Consider the following 13,306-nt stretch of genomic DNA (forward strand, 5'->3'; position numbering starts at 1 on the left):
GTCTGTGCTGCAGGTCACACCATTTCTTCTTTGGCTGATTCCAGCCCGGTGCTGAGCCCAGCAGAGCCCTGGCAGAGCCCAGAGCAGCCTCAGCAGCCGCAGAGCCCAGCTGCAAGGAGAGAAAGCAGAAAGTGCCCGTCAGCTGAGGGCTCCTGTGCCCTTGTGCCAAGGCCTGCGGTGCCCAGGCCATGCTGGCTGTGCCCAGAGCTGTGCCCAGAGCTGCCCATCCCTGCTGCCTTTGGCAGCAGAGCAGGAGGGCAGGACATGTGCCCAGCCTGCAGCCAGCCACGGCACATCCAGCCCTCAGCAGCTGCCTAGAGCAGGATGCTCCTGTGCTCGCTGCCATCTCCCAAAAGCTCTGATCCCACCCTGCCAAGCACACAGGGACCCACCTCACGCCAGCCACGGCTGCAAGAAAAGCTGCTCCCAAACCATGGCCTCAGCCTTCTCCAAGGGCACGGCCCATCCATGCCACAGCTGCTCCCAAGCACTTCCCCATACACACTGGACCACCTAGAACACTTCCCCTGGAAAAACAAACAAAAATTATTGAAAATAGATTACAGACAAAAGGGGGAAACAAGGTCAAAAATCTTATCTCTATCAGGGCCTTGAGGAAGGCCCAACCCCTGCATGCCAGGGAAAAACCCACCCACGGGTGAGGGAGGCCCAGGCTTTCTCCCTTCCACCCTGCACTGCCCCCCAAAATCACGGTGATCCCAAAGCAAACAAGGGCAGTGCAGCAGCCCAGCCCTTCCTTGCCTGCAGAGCAAAGCAGCCCCTGCACAGCTTCTGGAGTCCCACCTCTGCTCCCACCATGGGGCTTTGTTTGTGTTGGGCTGGCTGCCCCAGCCCCAGCCCCAGCCCGGGGCACAGTGGGTGCTGGGGGCTGTTGGCAGGGCCAGGAACCCACTCCCATTTGTACCCACCCCAGCCCATGCCCCAGCCCTGCCAAAAGCAGCTGGGCAGCGACTGAAGGATGAGTTGCATCTGCCCCAGCAAAGGGGGAACCTTTGCTTCCCGGCCAGGCTGGGCCATGCCCAAATCTGGGAGCATCGCCCTGTGTGTGGACTCATCTGCAAATTCCCTGTGGAGCCTGGCTTTGAAGAAGGTGCCCCAATCAAAGTCCAGCATCTTCAGCTGGCCAGTAGCCAGGTCCAGGAAGAGCTTGTCATCCTTGATGTCATCCTCCCTTTCTCCAGCAGCAGCATTCCCACCCGGTACAGCTTCTCCAGGGGCTCCTTCTCCTTCCCTGGGGGGACACCAGGCTGTCAGGGTCTGCCAAGGGCCCCAGCTGTCAGGAAACCAGGACAAGCAAAACCAGCTCAGAGGGCAGCCACCAGTGATGGGCAGAGCAGCTCAGCTCCAGCACAAGGGCTGCGTGTTCCCGTCTGATGAGCCCTGGGCAGTGACATAGGCAGGACAAAAAAGTCTGGGTTCCTTTGCTACTCATTGCCAAGGCATGTGTGGAGCTGTAACTTACCAGGGCCCTGCATGAAAGTGTGCCTGTGGCTCTCTCCCTTCTTCTACGGCAGAGGAATATCCTGCATCCAAGGATGACAGAACAGCTCTTCTAATGAGGGCCTTTCCAAGTCCAGCATGGATAAACACTGCCTGATCAGATCTTGGCACTCTGGGGAGAGAAACCAGAAACCACCGGGCAGCTGGAGAAGGGTCCTGTTGGATTTGCCCCACTATTGCCATGCCCAGGCCTTGCTGGATGCGCTCAGAGCTGGGCCTAAACTTTCCCATCAATTCCCTGTTTTGGAGGAGAGCAGGAGAGCAGGACATGTGCCACCTCCTCAGCAGCTGCCAGAGCGGGATGCTCACGAGCCCACTGCTGGCTCCCAGCACTGGGATTCCCCCCTGTGCCCAGAGAAGAGGATCCACCTTGAGAGAGCCCTTGTGGCAGTGGGAGCTGGCCCCAGCTGATGTTCTGGCCCCTCCTGAAAGGGTGCTCCCCGCAGACCATCTGGTGCAGCAGGATGCCCAGGGACCAGATCGTTGCTGCCTCGCCATGGTACCAGCCAAAGTGGGTCCATTCCACGGGGCTGTAGGACAGTGTTCCTATGGAATACAGATGGAGTTCAGCAGGGGGATGCTGCTTCTCCCAGAGCCTGGCCCCAGCATCCCTGGGTGTGTGGGGGCTGCATCAGTGGCACACGGGGTGACCACTGCCCTCTCGCCAGCACCTGGGACTTGTGTTGACTTAGGCTTGGAAAAGAAGCCACTGGTGTTAGAAGAGGGCTGTGGAAACCCTGGCAAGGCCCAACCATGACAAGGAAGAACCCACTCACTGCTGGTGAAAAACCATGCTGTTATGAATTTGAATGAGGCCAGATTTTGAGAAGGAAAGGGGCTCTCGTTTCTCAAAACAAACTACAGACGACAGGGAGTTTGAGATAAGCCCAAACTCCCACGCAACAACCCAAAGATAATGATGTGTCCCAAACACACTGGGTTCTCCCCCATATACTACATCCCCCAGAAGGAGTAGAACCCCAACCCAATCGAAACCCTCATTTTATAACCCCTCTCAGGTCCAGGATTGGTGGAGTTTGGATCCGCACGTTGATTGGTCATTTTCCGGTGTTCTCATTGGTCCTTATCGATATTCATTCTGGACCAATCATTTTCTCAGGGCATCGAATGATTGGTCAAGTCCCCTGTCCAATCACCTCCTGCCCCCCTTTGACTATCACCCCCACCAAACCCTGGACCTCCCCTCCCCAGGACCCACAACAAACACCCATCAACTCACCCCAAAACAACGATTCCCAACCCAGCCCAAATTCAACACAAATTGGATGTAATAGGTAGCAATACGTTTGTTCATTAATTAAATCAATAGCTAAATAATTATACAATATAAAAGCAATAACTAAATAGCTAATACCACTTGATTCTTAAATGTGCAGGCACACATGTTTGCTTGGCTTGCAGGAATCGTATAGTGCTTTGGGAATTCCATGGTAAAGATATACCTTATAAGGGAAAGTTCACCCAGTGGTCACAGAGGAGAGCTGTAACAACAATCCTTAAAATCGCAAGAATTGCTTAGGCTTGCAGGAATCGTATAGTGTTCTGAAAATTCCACTGTATAGGTATGCCTTATAAGGGAAAGTTCACTCAGCGGTTAAAGAGGAAGACTCGGAGCCTTCATCCCACGACCACCAGAAGGCAGAAAAAGACCCCCTAGCAACTGAACGAGCAAGCGCAAAAGACAGACCGTGTCATCCCTGGACCCGGGAGAAAAAGGCAATAAAAGGTGGACTTTGGGGATAGGAACAGTGCGAGCCTAGAGGAGCGGAGACTCCCGGCCGCCCAGCGCTGAACTTTGCTTATTCTCGCTTGCATAATAATAAAAATAATTATATGATCCTTAAATCCAGTGGACTCATTTATCACAATTTGGTGCCGTGACTCGGATCCAGAAAACGGGGTTGGTTCGAGAATCCTGGGGGGGCGCCCCACCACCTGGTGGCCCTGGCCTTCTCACCCGACCCTCATTTGGCCTGATGAACCTAAATTCGAGAATAAGCAAGGAAAACACCGGTAACCCTGTAAACTTTGTGCACGAAGATCCGAGCGACGACGCAGGACGCGTGAGTATACAAGGTGAACCGCTCGGTTGGGGCTGGGATCCCAGGGCACGGTGAATGAGACGTCCACCTGCGGACGACGTGAGAGGGACCCTCTAGTAGTGCGGTTCTCGTAGCCCGCGAGGGAGCGAGCCACGACCGAGGGGTTTTGTGTGTGTGTGTGTGTGGAGGTTCTTTGGAAGATGGGGCAGAAGAAGAGCAAGCCTTCTGATGCCATGGGGGAGGGTCCCCAGTTACCCCCAATACCTAAGGAAAGTCGTTAGGATTAATGATCAAGTATTGGGATGACTTTCCTTCCAGAAAGGGGAAGGATAAGGCAAAAATGATAAATTATTGCATGGTAGTGTGGGGAGGTAAGAATCTGGATTCAGGAAGTATATACTGGCCCATTTTCAGACCCTTTGAGGATTGGGTCTGTCAAGCCCTGAACATTTATGTGAATTCTAAAGAGCCAGTGAACTCGGAGGAGAGTGCATATGCTAAATTATGGTTGGTAGGAAGTAATGAGCAAACGGCTAGGTTGTTCCCCCTTAAGGGAAGTCAAGGGGAGGAAGACAAAAAGAAAAAGTCTCGACCGGAGGAATATGTTCCTATTTATCCCCCCCCGTATATACCACCAGCTCCCCCTGAACCCCTCCCAAATGCACCCCCGGTATCGGCCCCTAATAGACAGCAGGTCACGGACTCCCCGGATTGCAGGAGGCGTACTCGGAGTCAGATGAGGACAGTAATTGAGGAAGGAGAGAGCAGTGGGTTGTTCCCTCTCAGGGAAATAGCATTAGGAGGACCTCAAGCTGGGATGGGGTTTGTCACTGTTCCCTTGAACTCGGGAGATGTCCGCAAGTTTAAGAAAGAGATGGGAAAATTATTAGGAGACCCTATAGGAGTAGCAGAAAGAGTGGATCAGTTCCTAGGGCCGAACATATATACTTGGGTAGAGATGCAATCCATTCTAGGCATCCTATTTACAACAGAGGAGAGAGGGATGATAAGAAGGGCAGGAATGAGGATTTGGGACACCCAACATGTTCAAGGTCCCGCGGCTGATGTGAAATGGCCCTTGCAAAATCCCAACTGGAACAATCAGGACCCCAACCATCGTGGTCATATGCAGGACTTAAGAACCATCATAACACAGGGCATACAAGTGGCTGTGCCCCGGGGACAAAACAGAAGCAAGGCATTCAAAGAGTGCCATGGAAAAGATGAGACCCCCACTGAATGGTTGGAAAGATTAAGGAAGAGTTTTCAGTTATACTCAGGGGTGGACCCAGAGACGCCAATGGGGCAAGCGCTCCTTAAAACACAGTTTGTAGCCAAATCATGGGAGATGTTCGAAAGAAATTAGAGAAGTTAAAGGATTGGCAGGACAGAGGACTAGATGAATTGCTCAGGGAGGCTCAGAAGGTATATGTTAGACGGGAGGATGAGGAACACAAAAGACAAGTTTGGATGATGGTGGCGGCAGTCAGGGAGGGACAACGAAACAACCTTCCAGCACGAGAAAGAAGTGGCATGAGGAGAGGTCCCCGGGATTTAGGAGGACCCCCAACTGGAGGGAGAGAAGGAACCGTGTGCTACTATTGTGGTGGAAAAGGACACATGAAGAGGGAATGCCGAAACAGGCTTAGGGATGAGAAAACGTTCCAAGAGGATTAGGGGGGTCAAGGGCTCTATCTATTGGGGACACAAATGTCATCGGAGCCCTTGGTAAAACTTAAGGTGGGTCCCCAGCAAACCCCCATAACCTTCCTTGTGGATACAGGGCTGAGAGATCAACAGTTCAATCTTTGCCCCTGGGATGTAAGATTTCACCTTCCACAGTACAGGTTATTGGGGCAAAAGGAGAACCCTTCAAGGTTCCTGTAATTAAAGATGTTTTAATAGAATCAGAGAAGAAAATAGGGGTAGGATCACTGCTACTGGTCCCTGAAGCTGATTACAATTTATTAGGAAGAGATTTAATGGTGGAATTAGGGATAAACATAAATATTGAAGAAAAACAGCTGAAAGTCAGGTTGTGCCCCTTACGGGTCACTGACAAAGAGAAAATCAACCCAGAAGTCTGGTATACCCCTGATACAGCAGGAAGATTGAATATAGAGCCCTTCACAGTCAACATTCAAAGCCCAGAAATCCCAGTAAGGATAAAACAATATCCCATGTTAGATGAGGGGTGAAGGGGACTAAAACCAGAGGGAGAACGGTTAATACAACAAGGGCTCTTGGAACCTTGCATGTCTCCCTTCAACAGCCCCATCTTACCTGTAAAGAAACCAGACGGAAAATACTGATTAGTACATGATCTAAGGGAAATAAATAAGAGAACCATTGCCCAGTTCCCTGTAGTAGCAAACCCCCACACATTGCTCAGTCAATTGAAACCAGATGATCACTGGTATAGTGTTATAGATTTGAAAGACGCCTTTTGGGCATGCCCCTTGAAAGAAAAATGTAGAGATTATTTTGCATTTGAATGGGAAGATCCCGATACCCACCTAAAGCAACAACTAAGGTGGACAGTGCTCCCACAGGGATTCACAGAATCCCTGGATTTGTTTGGGCAGGCACTAGAGCAAATAATGAAATCCTATACCCCAAACCAAGGAATAACCATTGTTCAATATGTAGATGACCTTTTAATTGCTGGAAAAAGCAAGGAATCAGTTAGAGAAGAAAGCATTAAGCTTCTGAACTTTTTAAGCATCCAGGGGCTGAAGGTGTCCAAAAGTAAATTGCAATTTGTAGAAGAAGAAGTGAAGTACCTAGGACACCGACTTAGTAAAGGAACTAAAACACTAGACCCAGGGAGGGTTAAGGGAATCCTCTCCCTTCCTCCCCCAGGAAATACAAGACAAATCAGGCAGCTATTGGGTCTTGTAGGATACTGCAGACAATGGATTGAAAACTTTAGTGGTAAAGTAAAATTTTTGTTTGAAAAACTAACTGCTGAAGGTTTGATGAAATGGACTGAGAAGGATGATGAATCATTAAAACAATTAAAAGAGGAATTGGCTAATGCCCCGGTGCTAAGCCTCCCGGGTGTTAGGAGACCCTTTTATTTGTTTGTTAACACTGAGGCAGGAGTAGCATTTGGGGTACTGGCTCAGGACTGGGCCAGCAGTCGAAAACCAGTAGCATTTATTTCTAAAATACTAGACCCCGTAAGTAGAGGATGGCCGACATGTTTGCAGATTATAGTGGCAACAGCCCTCTTAGTGGAAGAAGCTCTCAAAATTACCTATGGAGGAGAACTGAAAGTCTTTTCCCCCCATTACATAGGGGCAGTATTGCAACAAAAGGCAGAAAAATGGATAACAGACTCAAGACTTTTGAAATACAAGGGCATTTTACTGTCATCCCCTCGGTGGATACTTGAAACCACCTCTCTGCAAAACCCCGTTGAATTCTTGTTTGGAGATCCACAGGAGGATTTAACTCATGACTGCCTACATAGCATAGAAAAACAAACAAAAATTAGGCCGGACCTCGAAGAGGAAGAACTGGAAGAGGGAGAAAAGTTATTTGTGGATGGGTCCTCTAGAGTTGTTGAGGGAAAGCGAATCTCTGGATATGCGATTGTAGGAGGTGAAAATTTGGAAATAATGGAATCGGACCTTTGAGTCCTAGTTGGTCAGCCCAGGCCTGTGAGCTGTATGCAGTATTGCGGGCTCTAAAATTCTTGGAAGCTAAGGTTGGGACCATCTACACAGACTCAAAATACGCCTTTGGAGTGGTAAATACCTTTGGGAAAATTTGGGAAGAAAGAGGGTTAATAAACTCCCGAGGAAGAGAATTAATACATCAGGAACTAATTACTCAGGTCTACAAGCTTTAAGAGCCCAAAGAAAATAGCAATAGTACATGTTAAAGGACATCAAAAGGGTCTCTCCCATTTGATCAGAGGAAACAACACAGCAGACAGAGAGGCAAAGGAAGCTGCTCTCAGAAAATTCCAGGCTCAGGGGATAAGGAGAACGCGAGATGATGAGAAAGTTCGAGTCCTGAGCTTTACAGCCCAGGAAAAGGAGAAATCAGACAAAATGGGAATAAAAGAGAATGGGGGTATTCGAAAATTGCCAGACGATAGGGAGGTACTGCCAAAATCTATAGCCCGAAGAATAGTGCAGCAGCTGCATGACCAGACTCATTGGGGAACCCAAGCCTTAGTAGATAAGTTTACTATTAAGTACATGTGTATAGGAATTTACCATATAGCAAAACAAGTAGTTAGGGGATGTATAACATGCCAAAGAGTTAACAGACATCAGGCTTGAGAAAGGATTCCAGGAGGAAGGGAATTAGCACACCGACCTTTTTCACATGTACAAATAGATTTCACCGAGCTACTGAAGGTAGGGAGATACAAGTACTTATTGGTACTGGTAGATCATCTAACCCACTTTGTAGAAGCATATCCTACATCGCGGGCTACTGAAATGTGGTGATTAAAACCCTGCTGGAAGAAATAATCCCTAGGTATGGACTAGTAGAAATATTAGACTCTGATACAGGTCCCCATTTTGCAAACAAAGTACTGAGAGAGGTAACCAGGGCCTTAGGCACTAAATGGCAATATCACACCCCTTGGCACCCTCAAAGCTCAGGGAGGGTGGAAAGGGCAAATGGAGAAATCAAGAAGCAACTCACCAAGCTCATGGTAGAAACTAAAATGTCTTGGGTCAGATGTTTACCCATGGCATTGCTAAACATTAGAACCCAACCTAGGACGGATGTGGGAATCTCTTCTTTTGAAATGCTTTATGGAATGCCTTACGACTTAGAACTCCCGGGGAACCATCCTTGCATCCAAGATAGTCAAATTCAGGATCACATACAATAGTTAATGAAATGGAGGGAGGAATTAAGACGAAAAGGGCTATTGGTACAAAGACCCCCTTTGGATATAATAATGCATAAGCTTAAACCCAGAGATAGGGTCCTAATTAAGACTTGGAAAGAGACATCCCTAACACCCCACTGGAAAGGTCCCTATGTTGTCCTGTTTACCACAGAAACAGCCATCCCAACTGCTGAAAAAGGCTGGACACATGCCAGTCGAGTGAAAGGACCCATCCCTGCAGACACCCCTTGGGAGGTGACCAGTCGCCCTGGAGATCTACGGCCAACCCTTCGGAAGGCACAGGGACCTGCGCCAGCTGGGAACGTGAATGACTGAATTAGGGGACAGAGAACTGTACCGATTGAGACTCTTGGTAAGAAAACCCCTACAGGAACTGGAACAGGAGTTCAAGTGCCCTCTGCTGTGGAAAACCTGGAATGAACTGATGCTTGCTCTTTCAGTAGTGGCTGAAGTGAGGCGAGAATTCTTAAATTACACCGAGTGTCTTAAATGTCGGGAATCTTCTTGTCGGGCATGGGTAAAAATCTTTTGTGGGGGCTGTAAAGACAAATGGTGGATTTTCCAGTCACATTTGGTGGGGAGCACATGGTGTCTTACTTGTGATTGGGATTGGAGAAGAGCAAATCCATTAAGGGCCTTAAGAGAATTTACAAGGATCCCTGGAGAGCGGGAGATCCCTGACAGAAAAGCAGTGTCACTAGTTGAAAATCTAGAACAGAGAAGAGATTGGGCCCTGGCATGGGAATTCCAACACCAATTGCATAGGATCACACACCAAAACCAGACAGTCATATTAACTACCTTGTGTAAGAAGGGAATCCACGTTCCTCTGGGGTGGTAAGTGAGGCCTGACGAGTGGAATAGCACGATTCGCCGCTATTCCCGAGTCTATAAACAACAAAAACGTAGAGAACGTAGGGAAGAATGACATAACTCTAGGAAGACAGGAGAAAGGGAATAAAAAGGCAGAGGGTGGACCCTAAGTAGGTGTGGGACTCAGGCCCTGTAAAGCTCGCTAGGGACGGCAGAGAGTCTGTCATAAAATCAAAGAAATCCTTTACAGGAGACCCTTTGCCTGGAGGCCTGACAGCCTGCCCTTAGGAGTGGGGGCAGGAGTTAAGGAGATAGCCCAAATAATGCACCCCTGAAGACTACCCCTGCTGCCGAGAAGATAATGATCCCTGCAGAGCGACGCACCCGGGTTGGCAGGCGAGGCAGAGAGGTGAGGAGTAGTGGGGGAGAGCAACGGAGCACAGGAACAGGAACGGAGCACAGGAACAGGAACGGAGCACAGGAAAGCCCCAGGTAAAAGAGATATGAGTACAAAAGGAGAAAGAAATTTGTTGCTAGGACCCTGCCCTGCTTGGCGAGCTACCTTAATTATTACAACCCTGAGCTGGTTATAATAACTCCAGGCTGCCTGGGGAAACCCTCATCAGCTTTACAAATAGAACATGATCCCCCTAAATAAAGGGACCCTGACCCCTGACTGGTCTCAGGCCTTTTTGCAATCTACCGCATCTATGGGGAATACCACAGGTTTAAGTTTACTAACATTAGTACTGCATGACAGTCTGCCATACGCTAGACACGAATGGAAGAAGCAGAAAACCTGGCAGCTTCAAGGAGTAGTGGGAGAACAAATTAATATTGGATGTCGAATGGTAATGGGTCTGACTATACTAACGCAATTGCAATCAGTGTTTCCATGGGTCAGGAGGATAAACAAATAGCAGATTGTGCATACCCAATCACACGAGACTGCTGGCAAAACTTCACATTAACTCACACTGCAGAGGTAGTCTGTCTCTGGTCGAAAGATACACAGGACCTTTCTTTTAAATTTATAATAGATACTAAAACGCACTCTACCACTGCTGAACCTCATAATATCATCACTCCATCTGTACCACCAGTCATACTCACCCCAAAAATTTTCAGAATTGGACCTTATATAATCAGGAAAACTGGTCAACAACAAATACTATTCAATCCAGCATGGTCTCTCAAACAGGTCGAACTACTGATGCAGACCAATGTTTCAGACATCCAGCCAACTTGTTCTCCGTTTTTGCAAACATCCTTTGAAGGCTGGACCATTTGGCTGCGGAAACGCAGCTCTTTTAAACCAAGGAAACTTAGAGATGTGACCGGTGTTCTAGGTACAGGATTGGGAATCCTGAATAGCATTGATTCGGAAGTACTAATGAACAAATTGGCTGCTACGACTAGAGATCTGTCCAAATTACAGCAACCACTGAAGTCATCTCTGTTAGCCTTGGGGACACACCAGTGGATGCTGTCAAACATTTTGCCAAAGTGGGAAAGAGTAAATGTGAATGATCACAAATTGGTGATTGATGCACTCAGTGCTGCACAAAATAATGTTTCCTTAGCCCTCAGCTGTATCCAGGCACAATTGTGGATGCAGTCAGTTTCTGCCTCGATTATAAGAGAGGGCGAGGAAAGCACTTTCCCCACAGAAATTCGGAAAATAATCTGGGACAATGCCAACGATTTTGAAAGAGAATTCCAATCCTGGTGGAAACTGGTAAATTTTACCTAGAATGCTATTTCAAATACAGCTACTGCTTTTGTCTTGACCATACACAATGCCTCTGTACATCTAGTTTTTCCTGGTATTGCATTAGGAATAAACCATGACGGAGCTGTCCTCTATCCTATAGAACATAGGGGATGGGCCCGTCAGTTTGATGACAAATGGCAAACTGTTGATTTGGAGTCTTGCATTATCCGAGAACAACTGGGGTTCATCTGTGAAGGCAATGGAATTATAGCTCAAGATATCTGTTTAGACACGGAGCAAAACATTTGTCATTTTGAGATTCGTCCTAACGAGACTTCTAAAACAGTTCTTATATACATAGGCAATGGATGTGCGTGTTTTAGAACTATTTGTGATTCTGTGCTTGTAGATGATATTGTGGTGGATACAAAGAATCACTCAAACTTCTGTGCTTGTAACTTCACTAAGATTACAGGGTGTGATATCACTTATGAAGCTAAAGTCACCTCTCACCACCTATTCCAATGCAACTACACACTGCTTCAAAGCTAATGCCCACTCCGATTGGGATGAACTTCACTCTAGTGAGACAACTGATGCTCCATCAAGACCTGATCCAAATCCTCGAGAGAATCAAGGAAAGCGGACAGAAAACCCTAGTGACTGTTCATCATGACGTAGGAAAAATACACCGGGTTATAGAGAGGGTAAAGCAAGATGGCGAGCACAGGTGGTGGGATACCCTGTTTGGGTGGTCTCCTACTACCACAGGTGTCCTAAACAGTATATGCCATCCCATTGTTGTTCTTTTGATTCTGATTGTGCTTGGTTTTATTTTGTCAGCAGTTCTATTCGGTATGAATTGGAATATGATGAAAAAGCTAAGGAAATTAGCATCTAAAATTAGTGCACATACCTTAACTGAGGAGGAAACTGAGTTAACGCTTGCTAGGAAGGAACTAAAAAGATTTAATGAACAAAATTGGTTAAAAAAAAAAGGGGGGGGATTGTAATAAGTAGCAATACGTTTGTTCATTAATTTAATCAATAGCTAAATAATTATACAATACCAAAGCAATAACTAAATAGCTAAAACTGCTTGATTTTAAATGTATAGCCACATATGGTTCACATATGGTTCACATATGGTTGCTTGGCTTGCAGGAATCGTAGAGTGCTTTGGGAATTCCATGGTAAAGAAAAGTTCACCTAAGAGGTCACAGAGGAGAGCTGTAATAACAATCCCTAAACTCACAAGAATTGCTTAGGCTTGCAGGAATCGTATAGTGTTCTGAAAATTCCACTGTATAGGTATGCCTTAGAAGGAAAAGTTCACTCAGTGGTTAAAAGAGGAAGACTTGGAGCCTTCATCCCACGACCACCAGAAGGCAGAAAAAGACCCCCTAGCAACAGTATGAGCAAGCGCAAAAGACAGACCACGTCATCCCTGGACCCGGGAGAAAAAGGCAATAAAAGGTGGACTTTGGGGATAGGAACGGTGCGAGCCTAGAGGAGCGGAGACTCCCGGCCGCCCAGCGCTGAACTTTGCTTATTCTTGCTTGCATAATAATAATAAAAAATTTATAATTGTATGATCCTTGAATCCAGTGAATTCATTTATCACTCTTCCTCCCTTCCTCCCCTTCCTTCCTTCCTTCCTTCCTTCCTTCCTTCCTTCCTTCCTTCCTTCCTTCCTTCCTTCCTTCCTTCCTTCCTTCCTTCCTTCCTTCCTTCCTTCCTTCCTTCCTTCCTTCCTCCATCTTTTAAGTGATGTTGGCATTTTTAGATTAGAGTAAAAACTCACTGTCTAACATAGGTGATAAGTATTGAGAAGTTATTGTAAATAGTGTACACGTAGTTTTTAGTATAAAAAGATAACACCACACAGTTCCCCATGGTCCCTCACAGGCCCCTCATGGCTCCCTCACAGTTGCCCAAGACCCCTCACAGCCCCTCACTGTGGATGCCATGGCACAGAGAGAGAGAAACAGCAAGTGTTTCTCACAGCAGCTGGTGAGAATTATTAGCAAGTTGTAAGAATGTGAGAACTTCAGTATAAACAATCTGCAGGTGGTGTTCTTCTACTTCATCTTTCTCTTCTTCTCAAGGACGGTGTCTAAAGAATGTTTTTGTTAACGAGCCAATCAAACAGAATATATCGTATCGCTCTATAAAAACCGCACGGTTCTCTTGAATTAAACCTTCTTTTAGTCTTTCTGCAATACTGCCTCCTGCCTGTTCCTGTGTCATTCTGGGCGCAAGAGTGACACCTCACGGCCCTTCATGGCCCCTCAGGGCCCCTCACAGCTCAAG

This window comes from Agelaius tricolor, unplaced genomic scaffold (assembly GCF_023055355.1).
Source record: "Agelaius tricolor isolate 1412-34295 unplaced genomic scaffold, bAgeTri1.0.p SCAF_39, whole genome shotgun sequence".
Taxonomy (NCBI): Eukaryota; Metazoa; Chordata; class Aves; order Passeriformes; family Icteridae; genus Agelaius; species Agelaius tricolor.